General features: G+C 35.2%; 1 protein-coding gene across 2 annotated transcripts in view; it reads left to right on the top strand.

Annotated features, from left to right (window-relative positions):
* Positions 1-7279: 7279 nt before the first annotated feature.
* Positions 7280-11255, top strand: part of DICER1 (dicer 1, ribonuclease III) — a 47356-nt gene continuing 43380 nt past the window's right edge. For both annotated transcript variants that reach the window (XM_031066320.1, XM_005417864.2), the window contains exons 1-2: positions 7280-7706; positions 8646-8744. The gene's annotated coding sequence lies outside the window, so the exon portion shown is untranslated. The remainder of the gene's footprint in view (positions 7707-8645; positions 8745-11255) is intronic.

The raw sequence follows: 11255 nt of genomic DNA, 5'->3' as shown, positions 1-11255 counted from the left end.
CTTAAGTCATTCTGGAAGTCATCAATTATCTGCCTCTTTAGGCATCTTAATGCATCTATGTATGCCTACTCAAATAAGCTGCTCATTAGCTGATGAAAGCAAATGATTAGTCAATGAAATTGAAAGTTACTTGTATTTAAATATTTATTCTGAATAATTTCAACTGTTATTATCATAAATGTAGTATAAGTTTGCATTAATTGAGTTATAAATTCTTTCCAAATACACCAGAGTATGCAGGGGGAAAGTTGTTCTACATAATTCAGTATAACAATTAATAAGGATGATGGTGTGATTGCTGCAATGTTGATGGCTGTGATGCTATTCGTCTGCTTAGTCAGATGCCTGTGTTGTGAATCAGCCTAAACGATATCAATATGGATGCAGTCATTTCTAAGGAAAACTATAAAAACAGTGTAAGTTCCCAACTAATAGGGTAGTTTTGTAAGAACCCTAGATTTAAGCTTTTCTAGTATAAATCTGGGATGCTTACCAGTATGCATCAAAATCGGGGATGTTAATACCTCTGATTTAATTGGACTTGCTGTATTGACATGTTAATGGTGGAGTAATTAACTTTAAAATGCTTGATTATTCCTTGTTGATAAAAGAAATGATTTGGTATATAAAGACTTATAGTAAGGTTTTGGGGTTTTTGGTTTGGTTTTTTTTTTTTTTTTTTTAAAATCTGAAGCATCTCTGCTTTTCCAGATCTTTGATTGCGTTCGTGTTTTTTGGTTTGCTTTGAGAATCTTGCACCTTTCCTTTAATTCCCTCATAACTAGGTTGAGTTCTTAGTCACTTGCATGCTCCCAGTGTTTCTTCTGATCCAGCCAGTCTGAGTGTTCATTACAGCTGCCCTTCACTTCTGTTCTGCTTCATGGATGTCTTCAGAGAGTCTGGGCTTGATTGACCTCTGGAGAAACATAGTCTGACCTGCTGGAATTGGTCATCTGCAGGGTTCTGTGAGAATAAATGTGGGTAAGAAAGTACTCTTAATGCAGTACTCAGCATTAAGTGAAAGAATTAATGCGTGTGCAGAGCTGCCCAGACTGGAGGAATGATACAGTGATAACTGTGTGAGTTGGTATGTGAATTTGAATTTTGTTTCCCCCATTCAGAATAGAGGAGATGTGTTCTACTGCTTATCTCATTCTTCTGTCCTTTCCAGGTCATTCCTTGTCAGTCACCAGGAATGTACCTGCCAGGCTGTTACCGTGTTCTTCTGGGAGGTCTTAATATATCCAGAGTAGAAGCTGAGCACAGCAGCAGCAGAAAGGGGAGGTAGTCCAGGCTCTGCCAATGCAGCTGCAAGTCAGCCTCACAGAATTTGGCTGCATTTTTTTCCTGAAAATTGAGAACTATTGAATTAAGAAAACACCTCAGAGGTTTTGCTCATAGTTGCTTGATGTTGCTACTTAATGTTGCTGCAATCAAGCTACTGTACTTCTGGTAATTAGATGATACCAGGCATAATAATTGGTGGTTTGGCAAAATCAATGCAAACTACAGCTAATGTGGTAAGAACAGGAAGGAATTCTTTCTTTCACTTTGTATTTTCTGGTTTTTAATAACCAGGATTTATGGAGCCAGTAATCCTGAGTACAGCAAAATCTGCACTGTTGTTTTTGATAGGAGTCTCTACTCAAACTTGTATGTTTGTGTTCTGCTCTGAAAATGCAGTTCACGACTGACTGAATTACAGGACTGTCTGTTAATATTACAGAAGAAAGGAACTTTCTTCAACTAATGGTTGGACTAGGGTCGTGTACATATGTGTGTCTTTTTTAATGTAATATTGTGTCAATAATACAGGGACTGGAATTAAAAAGAGTTTAGGAATATATTAATTCTGAGCTGTACTTAGTAGAAGAGTTAATTGACAGGTTTAGTACTATATTAACTTAGTTATATTGCTTCCAGAACCCAACATAGTGTCAGAAACCTTCAGTTACACCATTTACAGGGATTTAACTCCTTTAAAACATTATTTCTCAGGCCTGAGTAGTTTTAGATAATAATATAAAAATGGAATTAACAATAATTTAGTTTCTCTTTCCTTCTAAATTGCCTCTATAATCATTAAATGAGTATTCAGTAAATACTATATCCAGTATTTACAACTGCTTTAATGTCTGGAACAATCCTGTGATTTGCATATCTGGGAATGCTTTTGTATATATGCAGGAATAGCTCTTACTTCATTCTGGAAAATTAAAGGTAAAAAGTTACCTCCACCTTCATGCCTCCCAAACTTTTTTTTTTTAATGATTGTTGTAGCAAAGAAGCTTATTTCAGGTTTTAGAGCTTTTGTTAGCATTCAATGAGCAGGAACAACTTACATATATTTTTTAACCCACATAATTAAGAGTATTCAGCACTATATGGTATTAGCAGAGCTAATGTAGAAAATTGGATTAATACTGCACTGAACTGTAATCTACATGTGGCATAAGAGAAGGATACCTATCAATATACATTCAGGGAACTTTCTCAAGGACACCTATTTTCTCAATTTATTCTTTTTCGTCTTGAATTTGTTCTGCTACTGTGCAAGATTCATGGATGAATCAGGGATGGGTCTGTTTTCTGATTTGGATCTCTGCACTGCAAGGTTTAGTGGTGCTTAGTTGCAGCAGGATTGGAGCTAAGGGACCTTTATGAACTGGTTAAACCACCTCCTCTGTCATCAGTGAAGTATGTTTGACCTTGTTCCAGCTTTCATGGTTGATCACAATATGAAAAGCTTTCAAAGAAGGAAAGAAAATATAAAGCTTCTCAGTCAATATTTAGACACGTCTGACCCCACAAATCAGGGAAAAGAAGCTTCCACATTGCATTTTGTAGATCTTAAATATTTTTATTTTTCAAAATCAGTTAGGATTCCACGTTTACTCCTAAACCTAAGAATTTGATTTAAGGCATCTATTAAAAAAGAAGCTTTAATTGAACATAAAAACCTTAGGAGTTACTTAGCACAAGAGGAAGTCCTCAAGTCTGTGCAAATCGTTCCAGTTTTTCCTACCAATAGCTCAGGACTGACAGTACACAGAACAAACATGTCTTATCTTGTAGGTATTTTTTACCACTTTACCTTAGATAAGGACTTCAGCTCTTCTGTCACTACCTTTTTGCCAAGTAAATTGTTAAGTATTTTTGATTCAGTTTCAGTATTGTGTCAGTTGTTTTGGAAGGTCAACAGTGCTACAGATAACCTGTGATATGAGATTGCTACATGAGGCTTGAAGTAGTGTACTGGTAAAATGTAATATTTATGGCTTCTCACCACTTTTGAACCCCAGTGTGCAAATGTTTTCTTTATTGGACAATATTGAGAAATAAAGATTGCATTTAAAGATGAAAGTTGTTAATTGATAAGAGCTGCTGAAGTCTTATATTAGTTTAACTGTAAAGAATGTGAAGGAATGCTCATGTATTTACATAGAGGGAAATAACCATAGCTTCTCCACTTTGGAATTGAGTCACATCATTTTACATGATGCACATTTATTCTCTTCGTGTCTTGTGTGAGAGCCCTTGCAACACTCTTGGTTTGCCACAGAGCGTTTTCATAGGATTGTAGAATTCTATATAATTTAGGGGGAAGACCCCTAAAATCCAGCTATCAATGTAAGACTGTCCAGTCCACCCAAAACCATGTCCCTAAGTGCCACACATACACATTTCATTAAACACCTCCAGGGGTGTTGACTCAACCTGGTTAGCATCATCACCTTTACATATTCTTACATATTCCAAAAGAAAAACAAAGACAAAACCAACAAGAAGCAAACAAAAAACCTAGTGGGCCTATGGAAATGTCTTGGAGGTTATTCACATATTTTCTTTCAATAAAATAAAATAAGTATGTTTTTTGGTTGTTGCAGGTTTTTTTTCTCTCCTTTGGTGAGTTCTGTGACAGCTGAGGAGTCTTGAATGTCTTCTAAATTTGGGAGGAAAAAAGTTCCTTTGTACTACATATTTTTATTAATTTAATACTGACTTCATCCCAGCTTCACATTAAAAAAAATGTCAGTAGTGTGCCTACAAGTTCACTTCAGGGAAAGGCCACGTGAAGCCCAGTAGTGTAACTGGTGAGAAGTTGTTATTTTTTAGGATGAAATTGAAAACAACAAAGTGTAAAATGTGGAGTAAATAATGTGCTACCCAACATATAGTACACATTTTAAGGTTGCACTAGGAAGAGTTGGTTTGATTGACCATTGATGATAAATACTTTTTGTTTTGTTGGTGTTTTGATTGAAACTAGGGCTAGAATTTGAACCTGGTTCTTGGGTGGTGCATAAATTGATATGGCTGATTGCAGTAGATGTGAGCTCTCATTTTAGAATTGGTAGAAGTTTTAGAGCTTGATTTACAATCCAAATGTCTGCTGGCCTTGCATCATACAATTAAGGACCTCAGAGAAAGCCTTTTGTAATGTGGGGAACTTGGTAATTTTGGATGTCGTGGAGCATTGGTAACAGTGAACTGTTGAATGCCCCTGTTTTGAGGAGCTTGACTTTCAGCCCCATGCAAAGAAAGGGTTTATGTTTATGCAAATAATGGGATTGAAGTCTCCACATGGGGTTATATTCAGGAGGCAGCTGCTGCTTTTACTTATCCAAAGCAAGAATAATTAATGCTTTGAAACCGTACTTGCCTCACAGCTTGCCCCCAAATTGGGGAAGAGAGAAATCCCTGCTTTAATGTCTGCTTAATTGCCTTCCTGTAGAAAAACATAAGTGCCTGAAAAGCTTGAACATAACCTTTAAATTAACTAAATCATCGCAAGTAAATAATTTGGTACCCAAGTAAATGAGCAAATGATAAATAAATTCACAGATCTGGTCAGTTATCCCTACTTGTGATACTGATATTATAGTTACCCATAAATTAGAATCTACACATCAAGCTGCAATTTTCCAGTGCAGCAAAAACCCCTCAAATATGTGGCATAATTTAATTCTAATTGCTGTTAAAACTAATAAATGTGTTTCAGTGTGTTTGTATAGTTCAGATTTTTTTATATTTAGAGAGGTGTGCGTCCTGAATATAATTTTTTCCTGACTTCCATGAAGGCCTAGGTCCTTGGATGTCAAAGAATATTTTGCTTTCAAATTAATCTGAGGCAGTAGGGAGTTTGTACAATGGTTTCTGATGTAACTTTATTTTTTGTACCATAATAAATCAAAGAAAAATAGTTGAAATATTAAGTTGCTGGAATAACAAAAGGAAGAAAAGGATAAGTCCTGTTCTGTAGTCACCCCTTCCCCCTACCCTCAGCAACCAACTGTGATTATAGAGGCAGGATGCTAGCCCAGCTGTACTTTTTCTCCTTATTAATAAATGAAGTTTTTATCTTACCCCCTAAAGATCATGCAGGACTTTGTTCCTGCTGGAATTCAGTTGTATTTGCCTAAGAATTATTCACTAAATAAACCATGTGATTTTAAGAGTCCAGTTGCATAGAACTAACTACAAAATAACTTCATTTTCAAGTTGTTAACAGTCTCCATAATGACTTAATTGCTCATGGTACTAGTTGTTTAATTTCAAATTGTGAAAGATGTTGAAGAGCAAGACCATGGATAGTCTTTCAGATTCAGCCTGTTGCTTATGAGTGACAGCAAGTGTTGCCCTGTAAACTTCAGTTATCCTTTTTCTGACCATCCTTTTTTAATAGCAAGTTAGGTATCATATGAATGTGATTATTTTCAAGGACTGAATTACAACCCATGAAATAAGAATAAAACCTGTTGATATATTCTGTATTCTCTGATATTTTTGGATACTTGGTTTTTGCATTAGTAGTGTTCCAGTAGGAAATAGCCAAATTACTTGAATATCTTGGCTGAGATTTGCAGACGTAACTTGTGGTTGCTTGCAGTTTTCTAGAGCACTGGAGATTTGCACAAGTGCCTGCTGTGTCACTTCTTGGATGCTTCTCTTGATGTCTTTATAGGAACTGATTTTTTTTTAATGTTAATGCTTTGAGTATTTATGTTTGTGGTGTGTTTCAGAGGAGTGTCTGCTTATCTTAGAACTCTTTCCTTCTACCTGTTGATAAAATACGTGAATGTTGAGCTCTTAAAATAAAAGATGACATATAAAAAATGGGAAGCCTTGCTATTTCACAGAAGACATTGACATTGCTAAAAATTAGGTGTCTAAAATGTCACTAATTTTTCCTTTTTGTGTTTTTTGCTTTTTTTTAACAAGATTCCCAGAAACTATAGAGCAAAATTAAACACACACATATATGTATGTATATATATGTATGTGTATATATATAATTTATATATTATAAAAATTATAGATAAAACATTATACATATAATATATTATTAATATATATTATATAGTAATTCTATGTTATAATAATATAGAATTGCATATAGTAAAAGTCCCTGGGGCAGGTGCCCGTGGCCCGCCGGGGAAGGATCGCACCCGGCTTTGTCTGGGGGGGTCCAGCAGCGCCATTGAGATGTTAATGTGATAGACGCGGCTGTTTTGTGCTAGACCTTGACTGCATCCCAGGAATGTGGCCTGTCTGGTTTTAGGTTGGCATTCAAACGCCTGCTGGAACTCCTGCCCGCCGATCCATTGGTTGGAGCCCAGGTCTTTGGCTTCCGTGTGCCGAAGGAAGCGGTTGTGCGGGTGGAGAATGAGATTTATATTCTTTTCTGGTTCTCAGATCTTACCTGCTGGTCTCTGTGTTTTGTGTTTGCCGTCTGCGATTTGGCAGTAAAGTAAATTTGCTCTGTTAAGCCACACATGCGGCAGTAGCTTTACTGACAAGGGTTGAACCTTTCTTTCTGTTCGTGTTTGCTTTTTGTTGGGGTGTCCAAATGCTGCATTGTTCCCTTCAGCTTTTCTTGCAGATATATAGAGAGTGGAGTATATTTCTATATTTTTACCGTGAATGTGGCAGTTTTCTGTTGTTAGGTTATTTTCTGGTTCAGTGGAATATGTATATTCTGGTTCATGTTTAGAGGCAGTCAATAAATGAATAACCTAGACATAACAGGAACATGCTATAATAAATCTAAGTTCTACTTACTACATCTTAGAAGCAATTTGCTGTATTTTTTGCTGAAAAGTTATATTTATGTATGCTGCAAGCACAAATTTTAAATGTAGCCCAGGGAATTCATTTTTTGTCAGTCTGTTTTGTACATGAATGCAGTATCCATCAGATTTTTGGTGCTGCATTCCTTTTGTATTCTTGTAAAATAAAATAATAGCTGTTTACTTTGTTTTCTGGAAAAACATATATTCTTTCAGATGTCTCTCTTAAATGTGTTGAATAATAATTTTCTTCTGGATTTCCCTACTGTGTTAGGTGAAACATGCATGGAGCACGGGGGTGAAAAGTGTGAATCTAATTGGCCTTAGCTAGCAATTACTTCAGCAGATAAAACAAAACATGCAGATATCTCCTGAGCACTTAAGGCTGATCTTTCAGACACAGACTGTATCCCTGGCTAGAAAGGGGCATATGATAATTAGATTTTGAAGGACCATGTGCTCTTGCTACAGACCTAAATATTAAGATGCAAGAAAGCAGACTACCACATGGCACAGTTGATTTTAATGACAGTTCATGGTAAAACGCTCTCTCTTTATGTTACCTTTTAGGTTACCTAGGGTGAAACAAAATTACAGGATTGGAGACTCTGGAAAATCTCAGCATCAGCGTTTGAGGTAAAAATGAACATGCTGAACTAATCTTGGGAGTGTCCTCTTTGTTAACTTTATGGAATTGCTTGGAGGAGAAATTTTCATCAAGATCCATTTTGTGTTTAAGTTTTCAGTGTTGATTTTAAAAAATTTGGCTTCACAATCTCTCTTTAGGTCTGGCAAAACTCACACTTTCAGGTGTATGTATTGTGCAATTTCTTTAAATTTTTAGCTTTAAGAACACTCTAGATCTGCTGAAATATGCTATTTTTGCTTTAAATTCTAGTTTTACATATGTGTATATATATATAATATGTTCAGTATAAATATATAATATTTGTGTTTGGCTAATATATCTAGAAATTCACTGTCATGAATTTGTCTTTCTGAATTTGTCTTTCTGAATCTTTCTGAATTTTACTTCTATGGTTAAATCACCATCTTAAGTGCACAGTATTTTTTCTTTTACTAAAAAGACTGGTGTACACCAAGAGAAATGGTTGCTGCTTTTTCATGAGTTGACTGTATTTCTTCCAGTTTTAAATGGAAGCATTTTAAAGAAGCTTGAACTCTGATTTTTTTAATGTCTTAACTCAAAGTGAAAATACATGTGGATGGAAAAAGCAGTACAATTATACAAACATAGCAAAATGGTATCACTCTACTCATGTATTTTTCACAGGAGCTAGTAATTAATGAAAGTAACCTGGAAATAGGACTGGGGAAGTATGTGCACATTTAAACTTAATTATCTATTAAATTTTAAGTTCTGATAGTAAACTAAAATAATTCATGTTCAGAGTGAACCTTAGTGGTTTGTTTCTGTCAGCAAGTTGTGTTGTAGGCTCAACACATATACATATTTTTAAGCAACTGAATTAACCACAATTAATCTTGCTATTGTAGTTCCCTTTTCAAATAATTTTTATAGTTCATAGGTTTATTTTTATTTTTTTTTAATAGTCAAGGCTTACAAATTATGTGATTACTCTACAAGCTGATATCATGATGTCAAAATGCAGTTCAGGAAGCATAAACACAGAGACTGCGGAAATTAAAACGGTAAGACTGTGCTTTGTGGTATGGGAGAAGCAGATTTTGATGTATCACTGCCCTGTGTTCTCCTGGTTTGTATTTAAAGATGCTTCAGAACCATAGAGTAAAGTAACTTCCATATGTGAGTTTATAGAACTTGACTGAATTTCTTTGGAAAGAAAAATGAAAGTAGCTACTTCATTTTATTAGTAGAAGCTTAGATGTTTAGCATTAAATTCTTGCCCTGATACTTCTTATGAAGCTGAATATGATTAGAAATCTATTCAGTTTTTTATAAGGATGTGTGTGTGCTTTTCTTGTGGATCTTATATTCCAGTGCGGTTGTGTTGGTGAAATGTGATCAGTTTAAAAAAAAAAGAGTTGGCACAAGGGGTTAGAATTAGAATTGAATTCATATGTTGTTCCAGATAGGAGATAGAAAGTAAATGGTAAGGAAAATATGTGACAGGTAAATTAAGGTCTTAGTTTCAATAGTATGCTTCAGTTTGAAATATGAGTGCAGCATTAAAACTACAAAGCAGAAAAATGTGCTTTGATAACATAGGGAAGACAGAAATGTGTTTAGTTCAGCTGTGCTCACCTTGCCTTGAATCTTAGATCCATATACTTCACGTTTTATCTTTTGTCATCTGTGTTGGGGAGGTGAAAGGAGTCTTCATAGCGCTGGTTCTACGCTGCTGATTAAGCAACTGCATAGTCAGCATTGTTGCACTGGCCTTGTACACATCATTTTAAAAAATGAAAGTTGTTCCAGAATCTGGCTGCAGGACTGTATTCTTTCAAGCCAAAACATCCCCTTTCTGAATGTTTATTCTGAGTGCCTCATGCGCTGGTATCACTAGAGATGTGCTACAAAACTGATTTTTGTTTTTACATTGTATTGCTTTACATGTAAATGCCCTGCAGCCTGTGTGTGTTATGCTGATAAATATTGGCATAATCCTTTTGCATTTGTGCAGCAGCACAACTTCTATGTGAATGCTGACTTTCTGGCTCTGTTGGTTGAGGTGGACTGATCGCAACACAAAGTGTTCATTGGGCTTTTGCCCCAAGTCCAGGTTTGGTCATACTGAACACTTCATGAAGGACTTAAGGGGTTTTCTGAGTCTGCTAAGTGTCATGTTGTACTCAATTTCTCTCCTACAAGCAGACATTTAGGAGGTGTCTGCCAGGAATTTCACCTGTTAACTGTTGCACTGCTTGTAGAAGTGCTTCAGAATCAGCTCATCCAAATGTAGAGCCTCAATTTAACTTTTGTTTTAATAAGCTCTGTAATGAAATTTTTCCTGGACAACAGAAAGCAGCTGTTGTTGTGCTGGTATGCCTTGGTAGGCTATTAAAGACCAATGTGTCACTGGTTATGTATCAGAAGAATAGAAAAAATAGAATTCTTGCAGTCAAAATGAATATTCACAAAGTATATTTCTGATTGTGCTAGGGAAACCAGTGAGATGATCCTTAAAGGAATACTTATATTTGAGTTTTGTAAGTGTCTATGCATTCCCTTCTTGGAAAGGAGCGTATCTAAAATACATTCGTTTTTTTTTTTTCATTTAAGAATATTGTAAGACCAAATGTAAAAATTGCTGTTAGGCAATGCATGGGATAAAGATCTTTGAAGGATGAGAGAGAAAGAATGTCTCATAAGATACATTCTGTGTTAAAGAGAGCACAATACAAAAGAGATTCCTGATTCATCTTACTGAGTAATATTGACAGTTGTTTGATATTTGAGTTGTGGGCTTTTTTTTTGGCATATAAAACTGAGGATGCTTGGTTTGGGATTTTCAAGTTCTCTTAAGAGAACTGAAGTTGCAGGAGTAATATTAACAAAATAAGCTTCTTTTTTGGAAGAAGTAATGTGCTCTTCTGGGCTGTCACTGAAAAAGTCAAATCCTTTTAAAAAGTACATTTCTTTTGAAAAAAAGCTTAGAAACCAGACAACATAGAAATATTGCAAGTTCACCAGTTCTTGCCTGTGAATGCTTACAGTGTAAGTTGGTATGGAACATTCTTAGTGACATTTTACATTTTGTATATTAACATTTATATTCATTTTCTTCTCTGTATTTTGTATTTGTAGTATTTTACATTTTTTTCTTTTTATTTGGTCCTTCTTTACCCAAGTAAGAATTCTCTGTGTTAGATCATTCAGCAAGTTAATATTTCATGTAGCACTTGAAGAGTCTGAATGCAGTTTCTATGTTCAAGTGTTCATGTAAGAGACTTTTCAAGCAGCAAGGTTCTATTAATATCTTTTTTAAAATTGTGGTTTAGAGTAAGTGGATTATTTTTACCTCTTGAGGCTAACTTGTTTTGGATGATGCTGAGGGTGTTTTTAGAGGATAAATTAGAGATTCCAGGACAAAGATGAAATTCTAAAGCATCAGAAATAATGTTTGTATCACAAGGATTATATTAGGTACAAATTTACAAATCAGTATAGAAAGCAAATTAAATACACTGCAAATGGCAGTAAGAAATTTTTGTTGTTAATTGGAGATGATTATCATTTTA

Source organism: Geospiza fortis, unplaced genomic scaffold (assembly GCF_000277835.1).
Source record: "Geospiza fortis unplaced genomic scaffold, GeoFor_1.0 scaffold23, whole genome shotgun sequence".
Taxonomy (NCBI): Eukaryota; Metazoa; Chordata; class Aves; order Passeriformes; family Thraupidae; genus Geospiza; species Geospiza fortis.
The sequence above is the reverse complement of the archived record's forward strand: the minus strand, read 5'-3'. Positions and strand labels throughout refer to the sequence as shown.